Source organism: Coloeus monedula (genome assembly GCF_965178545.1).
Source record: "Coloeus monedula genome assembly, chromosome: 11".
In the NCBI taxonomy this organism is placed as follows: Eukaryota; Metazoa; Chordata; class Aves; order Passeriformes; family Corvidae; genus Coloeus; species Coloeus monedula.
The window spans coordinates 1,972,764-1,996,132 of NC_138791.1; the positions used below are offsets into that span (position 1 = coordinate 1,972,764).

At 40.5% G+C, this 23,369-nt stretch overlaps 1 protein-coding gene across 1 annotated transcript in view; it reads right to left on the reverse strand.

Moving 5' to 3' along the window:
- PPARG (peroxisome proliferator activated receptor gamma) overlaps nt 1-13,577 on the reverse strand; it is a gene marked incomplete at its 3' end in the record, with an annotated part of 50,630 nt that extends 37,053 nt beyond the window's left edge. The window contains exon 1 of the mRNA XM_082288545.1: nt 13,538-13,577. The remainder of the gene's footprint in view (nt 1-13,537) is intronic.
- Between the last annotated feature and the right edge of the window lie 9,792 nt (nt 13,578-23,369).

Genomic DNA, 23,369 nt, shown 5'->3' on the forward strand with positions numbered 1-23,369 from the left:
ACCCTGGAATTTACTCTCCCAGAGGCCACAAACTGCTTTTTTATTATTCTCTTGGAAAAGTTTCAGGCTCTATGAATTGATGATTTGAAACAATTTTTGAGTAACAGCTCAGATGCAGAGGAAGGAAATTCAAGAGATTGACAAAGCAATTGAGACTAAACTGGAAATGTTTAGATGCCTTTCTGGGCCTTCTGCTCTGGAAGCCCTGATTAATTTACCAAAAGGGAACGTGCTTCCCTGTGGGATTTCTGGTGCTTCCAGTTCCCTGTAGTAAGATACTCACATACAGCCTCATTCTGAAATGAGGAACTTCCTAAGAATTCCCATATTTCAGTGGCTCCAGAAGCTGGCCAGCACATCCCAAAGGTATGCGGAATACTCCAAATTTTGGAACGCGTTATAAACCACCAATATTTGTTTAACAGATTGATTCAAATATTGCCCATTAAAAAATAATTTTTCAGTTGATAATGTGATTGTAAAAAACAAAGCTTATAATATCTTCACTGGTTCCTATCGTGTCTTTGTTGGGCTGTTTCTCTTCATCCCAAGGGCTTCGGAAAGCCTTGGCTGTTTTCAGCCAGAACTGACTCCAAATGTAGAGGAGTTTGAACACAAAGGGCTGAAATCGTTGCTGCTGCCACCACTGAAAGAGCAACAGTTTGTGCTCAACTTGTAAAAAAAAAAATATATCAAAAAATCCAAATGGAGAATTCCAAAAAGACATATCCATAGGAAATTAAGGGAATCGATTCTACTGTTCAAAGAACTATTTGTGTAAGAACAGAATGACACTTTTTAACAGCCACAACAATTCCCACATTATTTCCTTTATTTGTCTGTGTTAGTCTTACTACAAACCACTTAAATTGGAAAATTTAGATTTGATAGTAACACACCAGATATCCATTTTTATGGCTTAATTCCCATTTTAGCGAAGGTTTTCCAATGTGGAGAAAATTTGAAAAATATGCCTTAAAGGTTCAGAAAACAGGAAAAGATCTTGGAGAACTTTGCATTTCTGGATTACTCTTCCAGTTTAGAATGGCTGTAGTTGTGCTGCTGCCTCACCACACGTAACAAGGTGATGACTTCACAGGATCCCAGGATGGTTTGGGTTGGAGGGGACCTCAAAAATCATCCAGTCCCACCCCAGCCATGGGCAGGGACACCTCCCACTGTCCCAGGTGGATCCAATTCTCATCCAGCCTGGCCTTGGGCACTGCCAGGGATCCAGGGGCAGCCACAGCTGCTCTGGGCACCCTGTGCCAGGGTCTCCCCACCCTCATAATTATGAATTTCTCTCTAATAGCCAATCTAAACACATCCTCTTTCAGTTTAGCCAGATTGAGGTGGTTAAAAATGACATAGTTTTGTTTTTAAGAAATTCCCTGAAAAATTACTCTTTAATTAAGATTAGCAAAAGGGCTTGAGGAGCCCTGGGGTATTTTTCCCATATAAATAAATGCTTTCCCCATCTCTGGTTTCCCATATTCAAGGCAATGCCCTTACAAAGGTAAACAGAGCTTCCTCCTCTCTATGCTGTTTCTGAGATTGCCAGTCAATTATGTGAAGTTAAAATATTAAAATTTTCATCTGAAATTGTGCTTTGAGTCTCTGAATTGCCGTATTTTTATTAGTCAGTGTCTCATTCTTTTGAAAAATCTTGTAACTTAATGTGTATTTCTTCGTGAATGCTTCACCTGTTTGACTACCTGTAAAAGGTTCTTGATGCATTTTTTTTAAGTCTCAAAAAACCATGATAATTTCTGCTCTTTAATTGAATCAATGATCACACAGATGAAAGGAATTAACAGTTAAAATATTTAACAACTTTTATGACAGAAATGAAGTTTAGAATGGTGGCTACACTGTCAAGTATTTTAGCTCTCAAATTTTCAGGTGTTAAACTACACAGTCATCTTTTGGATTTTACACCTCTGTGCTGTCTAATTACAGCAAAGATTAAAAATTCCCTTATTGTTTTCGTTGACACAATTTGGGGCAAATCAGTCAGTGTGGCTTGGCCCTGCTGTCCTGAAGGATCAGAACCCTGAATTCTACCCAGGTCTAACCCCCTTCTCTCACACCTTGTGCACACATTTCATAACTTTGCCCTCTGCGCTTTCACTCGAGCCAGGAGGAGTTTTCAGAGCAAGCAAGTTGTAATGTATTCTTTACAGGTGAGCTACAATGTCAGCTGTCTCTAGTTCTTGGAACAGACAGTAGGACAATAAAAAGTCAAATTATTTTTCAGGGCATTGACTGTATCCTATACAAGTATTGTACTAATATCTGCTCAGGGCAGATGGATAAATAGAGAAGGAGTTTTGCCATCATGCCACAAAGCTCCCATAACAGGGTTAGAAAAGAGTATTTATAAAGATTTTGGGCTTTGCTTAATGTGTTCTTTTATTTATTTACATGGCAGCCAAATGAACAGACAACACGGGCTAAAACGACCTAGAGAGATCATTTTTTTTCATGAAATTCTGATCTCTACTTTACCAAATACACAATTTCTTCCTGTGTGCCACAAGCTTTCTTAGAAAAATCTCCACATTTGAAATCACTAATCTAAACCCTAACCCGAATCTTTTAGAGCTGAAAAGCTACAAGTGGAACATTAGGCACAGATCACCTTGCTCTGAGGGCAGCAAGAAACTTAAAAAGAAATGATAACAGATCTGAGGGGAGTTTCAGCTGATTCCATTTCAGCTCTACCAATGAACTGAGGAGCCCCAGGACTCTCACTCTGGCCATGCTTGTCCTGCTCTCATTATCAAACTCAGTTGTCCAAACTAGGTGGCAATTTGTGAATGGTCTTTTGCAAATGGTCCAAATTATTTCAGGAAAGTGACTGAATGGCTCTTAATTGGCTGAGCTGAAACTGGAGCAGGGACAATTCTAAGAATCTATCCACTGAACCTTCCACTTCCTGCACCTGTGCCCAAGTTACAGCACTCTGATTTACCAGTATGGTTCAAGCCCTTGTGTTCAACGAGACTGCTCTGAGACTGGGGAATGTCGCTGCTTTGGGGTTCTGGTTTGGTTTTCCTCAGATCCACTCAGTTATTTAACTGTGAACCAGCTTTTCTTCCTGCCTGTGGCCCCAGTTGCTGCCTGCCAGCTGGGAATACCTGTAGTGGGTTCTCACAACTCTGGAGGAGTTCAGCACCAGTGTGAACGTGAACAAGACTCTCCTAAATCTCACCACAGATGCTTTTCTCTCGTACACCCTTTTACTGAGCACTAATAAAGGCACTGACCTCTTTTTTCCCAAATTTGCACTTCATTTCAGTGAAATATCTGTGCAAAAAACCCTGCAGAGATGGAAAACTCTACGTTCTATTCTTGATAATGATCAAATTCCTGTATTTGCCATCTAACAGAGGCATTTACCCATCGATCTTCGTGTCTCATAAAAACACAGGAAACATTTTGCTGCTTCAAGGCTCCACAATATAAGAATGGCAATACTACAGCAAACAGGAAAGCAGTTATAAGTATTAATAATTACTAGTATTTATAATTATTAATATTTCTCTCACCCTCTCCTCTGAGAATAGGGAAGAACACACTGGCACCTCAAAATCACCCCCAGCTTTTAGGATAATCCACATTCTCCATGGAAGTAGAGGAAAACTCCCTATTCTTCAGATTTGCTGCTCAGCACCGAAGGAAATAACAGAACCTGCTCTGAATAATGGCTTTTAGAAGATGCAGGGAGGAAAATCCTATGGGCTCTGTCAGTAACTTTTCCCAAAACAACACTCCTCTCTGCAGTAGATTTCCCAATTTTTTTCTCTGATTTAATTTCAGGAATTCTTACTCAGAGGATGTTTTCTTCGAGGAGCTATACAACAGTTTAAATGACACCCTGGAATCAGACAACAATGCTATTTAGCATTTAGCCTGCATTGTCTTTATTTCATTTCCATATTCATAGCTCAGTGAGTGCTCTATCACTCCTACTGTTTTGGACTCCAGAGAATTCCCTTCTTCCACAGAGTAACTGCCAGGTATAATTACTACATTCATTAGCCTTTCCTGGAATAATTGTCAGGGAAGTGGCAACCATGCCTGCATCAATTTCTTCTTCCTCCTTGCTTTTATCTGCTTTCCTTCCAGGACAATTAGAGGTTCTCTCTATTTTCTCTTCCCTTATTCACCTCAACCCTTTTCCTCCCTTTATTCCTCCCAACAGAATTTTGGGGAGGAAAGGGAGAGATGGTCTCACTGTTTTCACATCTAGCAATTTGTTGTGGTTTTGTTTTTTTAATTTAAATCCAGTCACTGTAACATGCAGTGGAGATTCCCAGAACAGCTGTTTCACCAGTGCCAACAAAAGAGCTGCCCTCGTGTCTAAGGGTCAAGCTGGAGGAGAAATTCAAAATTGCCACATGCTTTCTAACATTGTGCTGTGCCTTCCTGTTCTTGGAGAGGGGAGGAGACCGGAATCTGCTGCCCAGCCTGCGTCAGAGGACGTAGGCACACTCCAGGACAGCAAATTTAGTGTACGGACGAGGTATTGTTATTCTAAACTTACCTCAGGCTGCAGCAATATTCACTGCCTGTTCTGCTGTCCTCAGTGACAGGAAAGCTGTCACTTGTTGTTAGCATATCAGACAGTTCCTGTTCTCAGAGGAGTCATAAGTAAGGCTAGATTTAAAAAACAGAGCGAACTTGGGCAGAAAAAGAACAATGAGTAGGGATGCCAAAATACAGTGAAAGACCACGTTATGGCATTGTCAGCATATCTTAAACCAAGAAAAGCTGAAAATCTCATAAGAGACCAGAGAGAAGAATTCAAAATCAAGGAGGTTCCAACAATAAACTTTGAGCTTTGAGAAAGAAATTCAAACATCTGTATTTTTTTAAAGAATTCCCCCGTTTTTTAATACTTTCATTGGCAAAAATAAAAAGGGCTAAATAAATAAAGAAATCCAGCAGTCGTAGCTAATCTTCCCCCTGCCTTCCTTTGACATTTCCTTTAATTAATTAATTAATTAATTTCCTTTCCTGATATTCACTGTGGACAGCTTCTTCCCTTTTTCCCAGCTCCCTTCTCTGCTGAGCCTCCGAAGTCCCACACTGGCCTTAGATCCCTGCCCTAATCCACCACTGCAATTAATCTAATCACACTGCACACCAGTAGCCTCTATTAAGATTAAAGATAATCTTGCTATTTCACAAGATTGAAAAAAGCTGGAGCCAACCTTAACATTGCACATTACTCCACCTATTCTGCATAAATTCCGTGTTACGAGTATTGTAAACCAGGAGGGCACTGGTAATGTCGTTATCTTTTAAAACCAGAATTGAGACAATACCCAGCAGTTTTTGGGGTTTTCATCTGATCTCTCACCTACTCGAAACTGGCACCCTGATGACCCAAAAAAAGAATGGAAAGAAGTGCACATGACTTCCACATCCTCAGTGTTACATCACGAAGGATGAACCAGCAGATTGTGTACAGCTCACAGCGCTGCTGTGCTGTGTGCAACTCTTTTCTTGCATAAAAAAATGCCCTTCTCAACAAAACTGTGACTCATTAAAAAACTGACAGACACCAATGAAAACAGTGATAGACACAGACTCATTTCATAATGGGTCCTGCTGCTGGGGACTCTGACATTCACCTGCTACGTGGTTTTTATTAAAAATTAAGGTATGTTTGTGGGGCAAGCCAGATCTTTAATATTCCTAAATTTTGGATTACGATTTTCATTGCCAAAATTTTTTCAAGAAGACACCCACAAGAAAATATCTTTGCTGTAGGAAAAATGGGTTCTTGATACTGAAGGGTTTCCCAGTATTTCCAGCACTGTCAAGAATTCCTGCCTACGCCAACTGTGCTGTAACTATTTCTTAATAAATCAGTAATCCTGATCTAAGAAAATAATTCCTCAAATGTCATTACCTGTGTCAGAAGGCAGCTTGCATAACCTGATGTGTTATCCCAGCTAAAAACCTGGGTGCAACGATTTCAAGTGTATGTTTTATCCCAGGGGTTGGATTCCTGCAAAAAGCCCGACACTAAAGCAGATCTTGGGAACATAACAAATATCCTGGTGAAACTGGCCACATGAGGCAGGCCCAGGGAACAAATTTTGGGCAGTGCCCAAAGGAAACTGGGCAAGGAACCCTCTTGGGTCTCCTGTGCATCATGGCCTAATGTTCTTCCCTGCATCACAAAAACAATTCACCAGTTTGAGACAACTGGTGGGCTCCCAGCACAATGAATGCTCCAAGAAGCTGGCAAAGCAGGGGTGGAATTTGCTTCCAGTGGCATTTCTTAAATGTAAACAGCATAATAATAATAATAATAATAATAATAATAATAATGATGATAATACCACCCCCCCTCCCCAATAAGCAAGCTAGGAACTACTAATTAAGCTTCCACCAGACTTTTGGAGATTATATTGCATTGCCTTAATAATGAAAAATACATTGAAACCATTGGTAAAAATCCTGAGCCTTCCAATGGAATTTTTGAATATTTGCGTTTTTCCTATTTTAAATTCAAGACCTGAAACTTTTGTAGCACCAATTTGGAAACTTGTTCAGTAGTCAAATTAACAACTCATATTTAGATGAGATCTGTACTAAAGAATCCACTCCAGGCCAATTCAGCAATTCTGGCAATAGCTGCAGTGTAAATGTGAAAAAAAACCCCAATCCAAATCCAGGAAAAGAAACCTTTTAAATGGTGCTTGTTTCATTCAGAGAACTGATTTAATGTGAAACCCTTTTGCTCTAAATAAGGCTTAAAGTTTCATCTTGTTTATCATCTCAAACCATCTTCAGCAACAGCTGGAAATTCTGAAAGTGAAAGCACATTTGCAGAGCTTTTGTTTCCACATTCCGTAATCCTGTTCTAGGCAAAACCCAAAAAGTCAGCACCTCTGTATGGGTACCCTCAATATGCACCCATTTGTCAAACCCTATTTATGTTGGCAATACTGCGGGATATTTAAAAGAAATAAAACTCTAGCCTGTTTTTCTTAGCATTTCTAATCATTTCAAGCCTCAAATACGTTACCATGCCTTGATGGACAAACAAGGCACCTCAGATATGCAGTTCAAGTGCAAATGTTGGCATCTGGGAGGGACAAAGGGAAGAAAAGCAGTAAAACCCGTGCAGAACTTTAGTGTCTCCATGAAATAAATCCATCTCCTGTCATGGGTTAACTTTTGGGGGATTGGAGGAGTAGCTGCATCATTAAGTCAGTGCAAGAGCTTCGTTTTAGACATATTGCATGCTAGAAAACAAATAAATATTACATTTTTTTCCTCATTCTGAAGGCAATGAGACCCTGAGCTGCAGCCTCTTCAAACTTTCTCCCAATTTCATTACATATGGTCCTGAATAAGTTTAGAGAATGGAGAATACAGATAAATTCTGAGTAAATAAAGCAACCTTTTGCCCTCATGTACTTCAGTACTTGCTTATCTATAGATTTCTCTGGGTGTAATTGAAAATAAAATTTGGGTTTCTTGTTTTTTACATTCATAGGTAGGATTAAAAATCAATTTAGCAATGTACCACATAATAACATGTTTCTATGCAGCTTAAAAGCTGAGATTCAGCATAAAATATTGTAGCTGAAATACCACTGTAGGGAACAGCAACTCCAAGGAAAACACATGCAAGATGAAAGGATAAACTCTCAGTTTTATTTACTGTAGACATAAAAAGTCAGGACCTAAACCTATCATGAGGAAATATGTACATTATGAAAGGCAGTAAATAGAAGTGGCTGCATTTTTCCACAAGCCCCCATATTAGATAGCACCACAAAGCACCAGGTCCAGGTAGTAAAACCTGTTTTTCTGACCACCCCTACTAGAAGATCTTGGTGTGAGTGTTAAAGCCTGTAATTAACATTTTTCTTTTCATAGTTCCTTTTTTTGGTGGAACAATGTGAGTCTTTTGGTGAGCCTGACTTCTCTCTCAAAGCACCATGGCTGAGCACTTGGTTCACAGCATTATTAAAATATTCCCCTAGCACAGGCAGTGAAAATGTTCATCAGTCTATTTGTATACAGATGGCAACCTGAGTTCAAAGCCTCTCAAACTTCAAAATTGCTGCTACCCAGCCACAAATAGTAACAGCAGTTACACAACCTCTCTGTTCAATAAATCCAAACAAACACACAAGTACTATGGACTTCTCGTGCAATATTATAACATAAAAATCCCACTTTATGCAACGCAGTGTAATCACGTATCGTGTAAAAAGTTTTAAGACGAGATCATAATTCTGGGCAGGACTCCTTTGTGCAAATGTGAAATTCTCTGCGAAGTAAATGCTTAAACTCAGTGGAAAAACACAAGATGCAATAAGAAAACTTCCCCTGCTCTGCCTTATCCCAGGTAAATATTCCATACAGCTGAAAGTGTTGGGATGCAAATCACGCATTTAGAATTTTATACACCCAGGTAAGTTAGAGGGATTGGAGCTGGAGGTCTATAAAAAAGTGTAGGATTCTGGCAAAAGGGAGTCTAAAACATGTCACAATCTGATCTGTGATAGAGAGGAAAGACTTCAGTCCCCACAGAGCTCATGAAATTCCAACAACCCCTAAAGCAGCACGAAGTCGACTATTTTATAATGGCATAATAATAGCTGTTAGAAGACCAAAAGTAGAACTCATGCCTAATTTGAAGTGTAGAATAAACTAATACCAACTGCAGTGTCTGTAGCAGAATGTTGGCCTTTCATTTGGAGTTGAAATACGTTAAGAAATTGATGGCACACAAATTGCACTAAAAAAGGCAGATAAATAAACTCCTCCTGTTACACTGGCATTTCTTACAGGTTTTGAAGAAAAACATGGAGGACTTTAGCTAGAATATGTACTCATGGCTATTTAATTTCAGACATTTAGTCTCACTGAGCAAACAGCAATTCCTTTAGAGCCGGACCCTCAATTTTGAGCGTACTAAACCCACAGACATGCAGTAATTCAGCAGTAATTGCATGGAAGCAAACTGGATAGAGGACTAAACTTTTATCACTGCAAACCTGATCCTACTGAAACCACTGACCTCAAGGAAGCGGGGATTTCTATTTTTTTTTTTTTAGATTCTATGCATCTTCCACCCACCCAAGAAGTTTCTTTGCTAGACTGGAGGGTTCTGTACATTTTCTGTTGGGATATTGCCCAATATTTATTATCCTGTGCTATCAGAAATTACACACAGCCTTTCAGCACTGCTGAGATAAGTAGGAAGCCATTCCTAACATAGGGTTAATCCCTTCCCTACACACACACATCCCCTACAAGCACGTCCATAACCCCACACGCGTGCTCACCCCAGCAGCCATGCAGGGCACTCATGCTGGACATACATCCCCAGAGCTCCGGCAGCTTTGTGTTTTGTAAATTGCTAATTATCAACCAGCAGAGTAGACTTTGGGATTCAGAGACTTGAATTCATAGACTTTGTCCTGAATGTGCAGACTGCATGGCATGGAGGAGATCTGCTTAGTCATGAGGAAAGGGGGTGGCTTATTCAAGTCCACAGAGCATCTCCTGCTAGTCCATTCCAGAAATTCACAGCCCGGCTTTGGAGGTGGTTCCTTATCCTCCCCTGTCTAAGGGGGATAGTTTTCCTAGTTCCAGGGAAAGCTTGAGAAACTGCCAAGTAAAGAGAAGAGGATACTGCTTAGAAGCTGAGGTGGTTTTTGCTGTATATTTGGGGATTTATTACACATATCCCTAACGTTTTCTGTCACAATGCTGATTAGAATCTGTTACTGTTGTAAGCACTATTTACTCTCTATAAATGGAAATACTGAAATTTCAAATTTCATATTTTGCATCAATCTCCCTCCTACACTGTGTCTCCATTGCAAATGTGGAACTCTGCATTCTCATGTCATAGATCACATAATATTGAGGACAGGGGCAATTATTTCATTTGAGTAAGAAGATGGCCCCAATCTGGACTAGGCTGCTAGGTACTACTGCAACACAGGTAATTAAAAATATCTATATAGTTCATGTATCATGAATTTTAATTGGAGAATGATGTCATTGTTTAGTTCAGTTCTATAGAGTGGTTTATGAGAGGGCAAACAGGCCAAATAATATAATGGAAGGTGTGGGTGGAGTGGGAGAAAAATGTGAACATCATCAAATTGACTTCAGTTCTGCGAAAGTTTCCAGATAGGAAGACTGCAGAATAGGCCTTGCTTTAATTTTCTCCCCCCCCCCCGCCCCCTAAATTGAAAGAGCAAAACTCTACGACAGATTTATTATAATTTGCCCTGCAGTGTGAGAAGGGCTGAAAACTTTGTAGCGGGAGGAAGAGGAAAGCCCATGTTGCAGCAGAAGAGCTGATGCTGAAGCAGAAATGTAGAGTTTCCTATGGTTGCCACATTTATTTTCTCCTTCCTATTTCCTTCTACCTGCAAGACCTGGGAGCATCCCAAGCCCCACTCACCACAGGAGTGAGTACCAGGGTGATAATTTGCTTAGCACCAGCATTTTCTACATTGTCCCTGGCACGTCAAAGCAGCAAAAAGAGGGACTACCTCCCATTTAAAACAAAGCACAACTGAAAAAACTCCCTGGGCTCTTCCCTTTGTAGAAAATAAAAAGTGGAGGGGGGAACAGACAAAAGAAATATAAGAGATTTATCATTTAATGTAGGTATCAATTTACGTTTCATATTCCCAAGAATCCGAAGACAAATCTTACGGCTCTTTCACTTTTCTTTCTGCCTTGGAAAAGTCTCCACAGGGAAAAAGACAGGGACAAGGAGGAGATTTTTTTTCCCCAAGTACTCTGTAAATGAAGTCCTTAAGAAGTGACCTGTTAATAGGAACCCCCAAGTTCTGTCTGCAGCATGAGGAGTAGGACTTAAGTACAACAATGTTCTCTGGCTTTGGATTATTTCTAACTCTTTCTCTTGTTAGCTCACAAAAAGTTAACTCACACACAAAGATTTGGCATAAAGCACCTGAAAAACAGATCCCTGCTGTTGAAAAATGACACATCATTATGGAAATACAGTGTGAAATAATTAGCACTTATCATCTAATATCATGCTGGATTTAATAAACCTATTAGTGATTTAAAAATTAAACTAGTAGCAATAACTAATGAAAAGTATTGTATCCATGACTTCAAAAGAACCTAGCATGGAGAATTTATAATTGTAGGACGATTCCTCTTGAGTAACTGCACTGGAAACTTTTACTGCGTGACAGAGGAGGATATGGGAAAAATCCTCGTGAAAAAACTTGTAAAAGAAACTCGGGTTCTGAATATCAAATATGCACAATTAGTGATTCACAATTAGGCTACTAAAAAGGGCTAGTAAAGGCATTCAACTCCACTCTGAGCAGATTACATGTAAAAAAAAAAAAACCTGAAGAGGGCCTCACCAATCAAGGTGAAAAAGTATTAAGTTTATTTTTCATTATTTAGTCCAGCTTTGTACAAGACAGAGTTTTTGTTCTACTTTTAAACTTTCTCTTGATTTTACAATAAAATTATTGTTTTCAAAATTCATTTTATTAGCCATTACTCTAAGTAGGAAATTATACTGACAGTAATTGAAGCTGTGCCTAAATTTATTTTATTGACTTAGAAATGGACTTGTGGTTATTTAAAAAAGTCCACAGAAGAGTCAGATTTAGAAGCACTGTTGATAAGGGGTGTCTTTATCAGTCCCATAAGGAAGGTTAAAAGGCAAAGCTTCAACATTCTTCAATTAAATTCTGATATTTCACCGCCTTCATTTCAGAATTCATTATATGAAATACAAATTTATATCAGGAAAGAAATTATTATTTGTATATTTCATACTGTAATGGAAGTTTCATTGAATGCTGATGTTTCATATATTGTATTATCTAGGAATTTGGCATTGAGGCATTTCTAAGAAACCCAGACCATCTTAAGGCTGTTTATAAGTACAGAATCTCGGAACCACTACTAGTTAGTGAGATATTTTGCAAAACTGATGCCTAAGAACATTCAAATTCAAAAGCTGTCCGTGTAAAAATACCTTTATCTTATATTTCTGATTGGTTATCATTCAAAGTCAGTGCCAACTATTTTTTCAACTCTCTCTCCCCTTGACAAGCCCATGCTTATATTGTGCCACATGCCTTAACACACTGCTAGGAGTGATTTCTTGTAATCTCATAATTAAATCTCTAAGCAATTTCTGCAGCAATTTTTTTTTTTTTTTTTGTCACAGCCAAAGAGAATAATGATGTCAAACACATCACTTTATGCACCAAATTCTGATATTAGTGAGAGCACACCATACGAAACTTCTTTTCAAAGGGGAGCACTGAGTATCATATGTCACAGTCGCTTGGTGTACGCTGGGAATTTTTAGTTAACTAGTAACAAATCATAGTAACCTTTTAAAAGGTAAATTACTTATTAAATTATGGACTAATTGCTACCAGAAAATAGATATTTTAAAGTGGAGCATTGTAATCAGGTTCTACAGCGAAAGCTTGTTCAGAGATGGGGCAGCAAGTCACAAACACAAGGCTAATCCAAACCCCTGCTTATTTCAGGGAGAATTATAATTGATCCATCTCATTTAAAGGAACCTAGACTCCACAGGACATCAAGAAATTGATAATTCCCTGAGCTTTTAATCACAATAAATACCAGCCTTACATCACTGATATTAATAAATGCATCCCTGTTAAGTCAGCATAGTATTGTCGTGTGTACACAGTGCCACAAAGTTACAACACCACAGGAACTTGCACTCTCTAGCTGCAGAATACCCTGGGGAGAAATGACACCAGGAAGATTACAAAACGCTCCTGCGAACCTGAGGCATGCCATCAAGACACAATATATTTCAACATAGCATCTCAGTTGTTGCAGGCTCTGAAAGGCTCCCCGGCTTTCTGCGATTGGGAAATTGAACAACAACAACAAAAAAAGCAGCTGTTCATTCATTACGAGAGGAGCCAGGTGAGCCCAGCACTGCCCTGGCGGTGCTTTCCCCCAGGGCGGCAGGAACGGACGCCCCGCGGTCTGCCCCGTGCAGCGGATCCGTCCGTCCGTCCGTCCGTCCATCCATCGTGCCCATCACCGCCACCTCCGCAGGGCGGGACATCGCCCCTTCAGCCCGCGAGCATCCTCCGCTGCACGGCTGCGGCCGGACCGGACCCACGGCCATGCAGCACCATGGACACAGCGCCCGGGCTGCCCCGGCCGGAGCGCCGGCACCGCACCTGGAGCGCGGCCGGGCTGCCCCGGGCACCGCATCCCGCCCGCACCGCCCGCACCGCCCGCACCGCCCGCGGCTCCGCTGCCGCCGGGGCCGCGCCGAGCGCTCCGCTCTGCCCGTCCGCAGCAGCGCCGGCCCCCGGCCCGCTCCGCGGAGCCTCCGTCCCGCCCGGCACCCCGAGCATCCCGGCGGGCCGGGGCTCCGCGCCCTGCCCGCCCCGAGCCCCGGCAGCCCCGGCAGCCCCGGCAGCCCCGTCCCGCCCGCCGTGCCGTCACAGCCCCGCTGCCCCCGCGCCCCGCCGCCCCTCACCTCGGGGGACGGTCCCCGCAGCCCGCACTGACCTGGCGCTGTCAAGTCTCAGCGGGAGAAACTGTTCCCTTCTAGTGGGATAAACTCCCCCGCTCGGCCCGTCCTCCCGGGCAGGGCCCGCCTCCCCCGCCGGCACCGCCTCCCGCCGGCCCACGGCGGGCGCTGGCAGCGCAGCGGGCTCGGGGGCGCGGGGATGGGCGCGGGGATGGGGTACGGGGATGGGGATACGGATGGGGACGGGGGGCGGCCGCGGGGCAGCGCAGCCGCAGGGATGACGAAGAAGAGCGGGACGGGAGAAGCAGCGGGGCAGTGAGGAGGAGGACGACGAGGAGGAGGAGGAGGAGGTGCCGCGGCTCCTTCCTCCCTCTGCCCTTCGGGCCGTCCCTCCAGCCCGGCCGGTTCCCCCGTGCCCGCGGAGCGGAATCACCCGCGTGTACCTGAGGGCAGAGCGCCGGCCACGCAGCGCAGCTGGAATTTGATCTCTGCTCCCTGTAATCTCCCGTAACTGAAAATTCACTTTTTCCGGCTGCCGACTGCTTTCTCTTTTGCCTTCCCATTCTCCAGCCAGCTCCGCTCTGCGCTGGGTAGTTTGCCTGGGTCACCTCACGTCAGGCTGTGTCCTGCTATGACAGGAGTAAAGGCTTTTCTGAAAAGGTTCTTAGCAGTAACAGAGGTAAAGCAAATTCTTTTTCACTTTTTTTTTTTCTCCGTGAGATTATCTCTGGGCGCTCCCCCCCCACCCTCCCAGGAATGCAGAGACGAGCGGTATAGGCTGTGTTCGGTACCTCTCCAGAGGCAGCAAGCCCCAACAAGCCTGTCACCTCCTCTATCTCAGCCTCTGAGGCTTTGAAAAAGAAGTTAGATGTGGAAAAAAAGGCATAAGATCAACAGGCTTTAGAGAGTCATCTTGGAGCTCGGGGTGCCCCGGGATACAACAGTTTATCTCAAAAAACTCCTGATCCCTTGGACATCACTGGAAGGCTGAAAGGATCCCAAATTTACCTCGTTATGGTTCTTAGTCATCAAGCATTTTGAAAGAGAGCCCACATTTGCTTTATTATTTGTATACTGAAGGCAATTTATAGATTAGGGTTGAACACGTCAAAATACCTGGACTACCTACAGATACTAACTTTGCCTACAGCCTTTTGTTTATGAGAACAATCTCTCTGTCTGCAGAGGCTTGAAGCCTTGTGTTAATTTTTATGAGAATTATCTGTCTATTTGTATAGGCTTGAGGTGTTACCTCTGCCTTGACAGATCAAGGAATCTTTTTCAATTCCTGCTTTTTTCCTTTTATCTGAATTTTTTAGCCCTGGAAATGTGGAAATACTTTTTTTTTTAAGTGGTTATTTTTTATTGTTTTGGTTGGGTATTTTAAAAATTATTTTAACATGCTGCAGTAATGACCTATTCCAGTAATACCCTGGCTCGGAATTAGAAGCCAGGTCCTGAAAACAAGTAAAACAAACCCTCAGAATTACCATGGATGAACAAAGAGGCAAATGTGGGTAAAATAATCTTGACAATAAGAGGTTTTAAATACCTCGGTTATTAATATTTCTACCACTTTACAGCAATAGCTGAGGTAGAGTTTCAATACAAAGTTAAAAGGAGAAGGATCTAAGCTGGATGCTCCACAGAGTTCTGATTTAGCTCTGGTGAGAGCAGAGCTGCTGCTCTCTCTGTGAGCTGCTGGAGAATTACCCATTTAGTTTAAGTGTCTGAATAACAGAGGACCCCTCCCAAAAATCGAGGTGTTAACGTGCAGGTTTTTTCAAACTCCGTGCAACTGGAAGCACTCAAAAAATTTGGCAGGTATTGATAACATCCAGTTGTGACTATGCTTTGAGCCCAGGCTTTTAGGAAGTTTGGAAGTGAGGCAGAAATACAAAGCGGAGTTTGGATTTTAATTAAATTGCACGGGTGAGACAGGCATATCTAACTCAGTCCAGAGAAATCAGCCAGACACAGCTTTCACAGAAATATTGCAAAGCCAGTATCAGTCTCTTTCTGTTCTAAGTATCGTATTTAGCAAGTTCATCTTTTGAACAGAACTCATAAAACATTAAGTGAAAACAGAGTGATAACTTATGTACAAATTACTCAGGTTTTGTAAATATGCATTCTAGCAGATTGAGACAGGAAGGGAAAAAATTACTTAGCTGATTTCCAGCTTAATATGGATTTTTAGGTAGGATTTGGTATCTCATTAAATGTTTCTTTCAGACGGACAGCTAATCTTAATTTGAAGAATCAAGAGGTGAAGAACCCATAAATTTTCTCTGGTAATTAAGAGTATGCCTTATTTATGATTTGAATTCATTTGTTTTTCCTTAACAGAGTGGTTTTTTTCCAGAGAAAGCCGATCATTTCTGTATTGGTAAAGAAATAAAATAGGCTACAAATGTATTATCTATTCTGTAATCAAGTTGCTTTATACAGTAATGAAATGGTCATAATAAAGACATTATCAGTTTCTCGTAAGTTTTTGTTTGCATTGTTTGACTGTGCAGTTTTTGATGATCCAGACTTTCTCCCCTGCTTATCTGAGAGAATTCCTGAGTTTGGCTGGGACCTCTAGGAGTTATGAAACAAGAATGAAATGTCAGGCTCAGGCCTTCCTGAACCATGGGCACTTCTTCCCTAAGTTCAAAGAGAAGCAGAGAAGAGACTCTCAGCATCAGTTCTAGTTTTAAAATTAGAAGATAATTTGCCTTCACACAAGATCAATTATACTTTGTTTTTCTTACTGGGTATAAAAGCATTAGTTAATTCTTTTCATGTGAAAGAATTGCATTTTATATTAATTTTAATCGGTCAGTTTTTCGTGGCGAGTCTTTTTGAAGCATTCATTGCATCCGAAAAAAAAAAAAATATTATTTCTGCTTGCACTTATTACAGACTGACTGTACATTGTGGGTTTCAATTACTCAGAAAATATGAGGCAGATTAAATTCAATCATATGGCAAAAATAGTTCTCACTGAGATAAGAAGCTGAAATGAGTACTTTGTGGAATCTCGAGATGGATAAGGGTGTTAGCAGTGACAAAAGAACCGCTGTTAAATGGTTTCATTTCTCTTTTCCATCTTGATGGATGAATTTCTGTGCAACAATTCCTGGTAAGGAATTCCAGGTAGGTGTTTATGGTTAGAGCAACGAATATATTGGAGACGATGCTGTGACTTTTACAATTGGCTTGAACAGGGTAGCAACCTTACAAGGATTTATACCCCTTCCCATCTCTGCAAAAACATAAAGTTCCACCTTTTACTTACTTTTTATGTTTCCCCTGTGTCTGTGCTCTCAGCCTCTGGGTGCATTACCCGAGTTTAAAATCACCCCTCACGGTGCATCCCATCCCGGTGCTGTGGGATAGAATGAAGAAGTAGCCAAACTTTTAACATCTAGAGGGCAATCTCCTACTCTGACAGTGCAGCCATAAATCTGACAGCCTGAGCAGCAAGTTCTGGTTGTGCAAATTGCATTGGTTTAAAGGAATGGAGTTTAAATGAGCTAAAAATGTACTGTATTGCTGCTTTTTTTTAAAAAGTTACCCTGTGTTCTTTCTCTTGGGTAATGTAATATTTTAATTCATATATCTGGTGTCCTTTTATTGATAAAAAGCATATCTTACTTGCCTTAGCATATCTCATTCTGCCTTTATTGGCAGTTTTTGGTCTGGGAAGGCATGTTTTTAAAAAGTAAGTCATAATATCGCACCACACTCCTATCTCCAGCTCGCACATTCTGTATGGACACTTTACTTGAAGGGAATTAGAAGTTTCAGCTGCTATCAGTAGCATTTTACACAGATATATGGCCAAACCTAAACTGCATTCCTTTAAGTGCTGGTAGAGGACTATCCCTGGGTGAATTTCTCCTTGGATCCAGCAGGAGGGATAGAACCAGGCACGAGGCAGATTTTTCACAGATAACTGCAGGGCGGGTCAAAACAAGAACCCCTTAAAAATGAGCCTCCTTTGCCTGAACTTTGAGGCTTGGATAAAAAGAGAACAAAATCCGAATCATGCCTGCTTTAAATTCACTAAAGCCAAGATCACACCAGCCTGCCCACCTCTAATTAGAATGGTTTTTTCCCTGACCTTTAGTCTCCCCCCAACTCTTAGCTTCTCTGATTTCATCTTGAAGGGATTAACTTCCTCTCTAGGACTGTCTGGCTCTTCTGTAATTGGATCTGATAGCCATGTTCCAGTCCCATTCTGATCAAATGGGCCCAGTTGCACATCACACACAGTTAGCAGGCAAAAGAACGTATAGGAATAAAGAGCTCAAGCATAGACTGCTGTCTGTCAGATGTGTTAATCCATCCGAAATTTATTTCTGAAGGAATCCTTTTAAAGCAACCAAAAGGTCATTTTGTGCCTCATTTAAAACCAGTTTATCCTAATTTCTTGGGTGATTGAGCTAAGACAGATTTATGAACGTAACTTGCTCAACTTCAGAAATCCAGATTTCTACAATTATACATGCTTAGACATCTGAAATTAGGAGCTGATGCAACCAAGGCTCAGAGTTGTGCTAATCTGAGATGGGAAGGAGGTGGCTGGGCTTGTGGTTAAAGCATGGGACTGAGCTGCTGAGAGGTCTCGCTTCTATTCCTGGTTGTGTCACTGACTTCCTGTGGGTCACTAAAGTCACTGAGCTCCGTCTCATTTTGCTCCTATATAAAATAGAAATAATATTACATTGCTAGAGCACTGCGAGACAAAGTCATTACAGTCTATACAGTTATTTTGTGCTTATAAAAGGACTTTGTGTATACTTGTATCAGCAGATCACATCTATATTCCTAAAGTAACTCCTTTAGGATAATTTGCTGTCTTACACAGCAATTCTACGATTCCAGTAAAGACTAAAAACTCAAAAATGCAGATTTTAACTTAAAATACCTAGAGAGCTTTGCCTCCAGATTCCAATTAAACATTTGCTCATGAAGAGAATTGTTTTTTCTTTGTAAGAGTATGAGAAAGGTACTCACTCCCTCATGATTGTGAAAAAATAATGAATCCCCCCCCTCCCATTGTTTCTTTTGGAGGAGTGCTTGAAGATCTCTTGGTACTTCCATTTCCTATAACCTTTGTCCCGCTTTATAGTTTTTATACATTGTTGTGATGGAGTTAATTTGAAACACTATTTTTAAAATCCCTGCTTTTTACATATTTTCCCCAAATCTCCAGGGTGCTCAGAGAGACGTAGGAAATGCTGCCGGTCAATTAAATGATGATGATGCTGTAGAACAACAGTTCACACACTGCAGCTCCTAAATCCCAGTGAAAGTCCTGGAATGGGGAGCATCTCCTTGTCTTAAGGGTCAGTTCTCAGCATTCCTGCCATGGATCTCACATTCCCATCACCACAACTTTTATTTCTACTGCAAAGAGGTTTTAAACCAAGGAGATCAGGGTCTCTTTCAAATGTCTGGCAAATCAGGTTTATATTCTTGAATGCTTAAACACATTTTAAACTTTTTGGAATTATTTAGGATGGATATAGGTAATAAAGACTGAAAGAGAATTAGATGACATTCAGATTATCCTATAGATTTAATTATGTTTGCTGAAATAGTCTTCACAGCAAATAGGTTGCATGGCTTTGGATAATGAGACCAAAGACTGAATAAAGCAGTTTCTTGATTGTCTTTGTAATTAATATACAGTATTATACATTATTAATATACATTAATATACATTATTATAACACTAAACATCCTAAAATGCTGTTAGTTCTGAAAGAATCACCAGGAGTGGCAAAACAATAAAATGGGAGCATCCTTTTCTTGCATCTCACAAACTGTGCTGCAGAGGCTTCTTTTTCCAAGGAAGTTGTGACCGCTGAGATATGACCCAACAAAATACACACCAAACTCTGCCTTCTGACTTGTACCCAGGCAGGGGTGTGAGGCAGAACACAGTGAAAAATCACCCCAATATTTGTCCTGTTGGGGCATCCTATTTTCTGGTGGTGTTTTGTGTAAATGCACACAGACACTGAACCCAAAGGCCTCAGATGAGAGTTTCTGATTGTAATAAATATCTGCTTACTCTGTGATTAAACCTTCATCATAAAAATGTGCTGCCAGCGTGCAGGGAACTCTGCTGGGCAGAGAAATAGTGACTTTAATCCTTACTTGAGTTTTGTGTTGCAGGAGTACAAGAAAATAAAATCCGAGCAGGCAAAGCAGCTTGAAATGAGTGTTACATTAAAGGCATCATGCTGCAGCCATGCAAATTGTTCACTTGGTTTGTCTGCTCCTCTTCTGAACTGACTCTTGTTAGTCTTTCAAATAAGTCATTATTTTCATTTAAGATCTGAAGACTCCTAAAAAATAAAGTTAATAACTGGTTGCTAGTCTGTGCTGAGCATTAGAGGATGCCAGGTAACTTTAGCAGTGAATCAGGGGCTATTTTGGGAGAAAAATATTACAATAATTTTCAGGAAATAACCTTTTTGTTCCAAAACAGCTGTCATTGAACACTATTATATCTACAACAATTAAAATTATCTTTGGTAACTTTTAGTATTTGGCACTGCTCCATTATTGTTCAGTTAAATATTTTTCAAGTGTGTTAGGACTTCTGCCCACTGTGTGCCTGAAACCCCTCATCATCACTGGAGAAGCTCTTGGGTTTGTCATGTTGTGCTCTCTCAGGACATGTGACACCTTCTGTGGAGGTTTTTGCCATTCTATAGCAACAGCCCTTCTGCTGACTCACTGTGGGCTCTATAGAATTTGCCTTTTCATGTGAAGTGTTGGATGCTAAAAGACAATTTTAAAAAATAACAACAAAAAAGAGTGCTAGCTAACATATAAAGTGAATTAGGAAACGTGTGCAAACATCCTGGTGAATTTAAATAGCTGGTTGGATCAGAAATGGAGGAAAAATAACACCGGGTCAGGAACAACATCCAAAGCAGCCAGAAACCTTGTATTTCTAATTTAGGATATAAATACTCCCTGCTAAAAATTTCTTTGTTACAAGATGAAATTGATTTTAAAAAGGCAGGTTTAGAGTAGGGGGTGGTGTTGGTTGATGGCTTTAATATATTTCAAATCCTAATTAAAAATATTTCCACATTGCTGGTGTTCTTTATTCCCTCAGATTGTAACTGGCTGATAGTGCAACCAACATTCTTTGTGTTTTTCAGAATAAAATCTGCATTATTTGTATTGTAATAGCACTTGTGATTGCCATCTGTGGCTTTGAGTCCTCAGTATTAGCAGAGCAGAGCTGAAAAAGCTCTTCAAAAAGTCTATTATACAGATGTAAGGTATGGTAATGATTTATTAATAGCTAATTTGCATACTATGGAATGTTTACTTGTATTTGCATAAGTTAATATAGAGGCATCCCTTCAGTGGGACATGGAGCAGATGTCATCAAACTCATTTTTTCTCCCGAAGTTTTTGCTCTGTGAACTTCATTAACAGTATTTTCTTGCCCTGCTGTTGTGTGAGGAAAATAATGCAATTCTGGGAATGTACAGAGGACGTGGTGCTGATTTCTGGTATTTGAGTTTTATATAAAGCAGTAAATAATAAAATGTAGCAGTTCAGTACACCGTGGACTAGAGCCTGGCAGCTCACTGTTGTTCCAGTGAACTAAAATAAATTTAATATAAACTCTCCTACTTTTATTTGAAAGTTTCAGACATTTGGGCCTGGTCACCCTTGCTGTGTTTGTCAGTCTCCATGGGCCTTTCATGGTTCTGTGCACAATTCTTTGCTCCAGCAGCTGAACCTGAAGCCAAACCCATGGAACCAAAGTATAAAAATAGGGATAGAACGGTGGGACAGAAAATCTGATTCAATTGGGAAGTTCTAATTGTATATTAGAATTTATTTTGCATTTTATTTATTCCTCCTCAAATGTGCTTAGCAACAAACTATCCACGTATAAAAACCTATTTGTGCTGTGTGCAGTCTGGCCCTTTGCTGAATTTTTTTTCTCTAAATAGACTTTATAGGTAATTCTGCTTCTACCATAAATCACTGAAAAGCTGAATTTTCCAAGGATAAAATAGAGATAGCAAAGTGTACCAGAAATTGAGATCATCTTTTCATAATCCCTCTCCTCGGAGTGTAACAGTTCCAGTTAGGTTGCAGTTGAAGTCACTTTTTTGGTAACAGCTGGTTTTCCCTAGTTTGTGGTTTTTTTTCAATAATAATTTACACCTGCTTCCAGTGAGCACCGAGTGAGCAAAACATCACCTGAAATATGAGTGGAAAAAAATGTACAGCTAGTTTTCCAGACAGACCACAAAATTTCAACTCACTGGGGGGTAGTTCTTACTTTCAATCCTAGAAATAGATGGGTTACTACTGAGAGAGAGGGAAGTTGCAACATGAAAGATTTTGGGGGGAAAATGGCTTTTTTGTAGACTGGGACTTGCTCTTCAAGGACTTTGCTCTTCAAGAATTCACAGTGGTGTATATTTAAGGGAAAGCATAACAATAAATGCCCAAGAAGTGAAAAGCAGGATTTCAGATTAAATATTCCATACAGTAATGCAGAGGAGGAGTATCACAGGATTTTAACTTCCATTATGATTAGGAGAAAAAAAAAGATAAAATTGCCTTTGTCTCTAGATACACATCCAGAAGGTTACTAGAAACTAGAAAAAAAGTTATTGGTTTTAAGGATTCAGCCTATTCCTTGGAAGTGAGTTATTAAACCTGCTAATCTTAGCTCAGAAGAAAGAAAAAACTTAGGGTAACTTCTCTCACCGATGGCAGCAGACTCCTTCCATTCTGTATTTTCTGGTTCCAGTTTCCTGTTTACTCATCACACAGCTCCAGGCTGGTTTTGTCTGGAGTTTTATTAATAAATGTACCTTTTTAAATTTATCTGATTTCTTTTTGGTTGGAAATCTCAGCTCCATTGATATTTTACCTCAGCTTTTTTTTATTTTGTAATATTTCTACTTTTTCACTTGTGTGATGTGATCTCTTATGGTCCAGTCCATTTCCCAGCTCAGGTTTTCAAATGCTCTCAAACGTTAAATTAATGTTGGTATTTTTGAGAAACAAGTCTTATAAAAATATGTGCATTTTTTTCCCAAACTGACAGCAGTATAACTTATTTCCCAGAGACATTGATTTGGTTCTCCAATACTCTGAAACCACTTAAACTGAGAAAATAAATCATTATTTCTAGTAGCCAGGTGAGACAGGAATGTGCACAGCTTGCTCTGAGATCTTTGGGCATGGCAGCAAATCCACTTGTTAAATTCACCTCTTTCTGATTGCATTATCTTTCCATCTTTTAAAAATTATTATCTAAATACCTTATATTTGTGTTTCTCGAAGATCTGGTCAAGTTATATGTAAGACTGTATTTGAGAATTCCCTCACCTGTCTAAACCCCATTTTATAGATATTTCTTCTTGAGTGTTGGCTTCCAGCTGCACTTTTCCTTCCCACTTTCCCACAGCTCTGCTTTTCCACCAGTTATCTGTTACCCTTAAGCTTCAATAATAACCATTGAGCTGGTGCTGAAGCTCTTCTGAGTGACCATTTAAATAAATTATAAAACTTCCCCAGCACTCATTTCAAATTCAAATGTGTGACTCAATAAAGGTAGAGAGCTGCCCTGTACCTGAGCCAGTCCTAAAATCCCTTTTAAGTGAGACAGGACTACAGTTGTTTTAGGATCTTTGATTTGCTTAACAATCTCCTTTTAACTGTTGGGTTTCAGCTGGAGGAGCATCAGCAGGCTGCCCACGCCCCCAAGATTTAAAAAATCCTCTTTTTACTCCTTGTTTCTCTCAGAAAGGCCACACCAAGAGCTCGAGTGGGCCTATCCCAC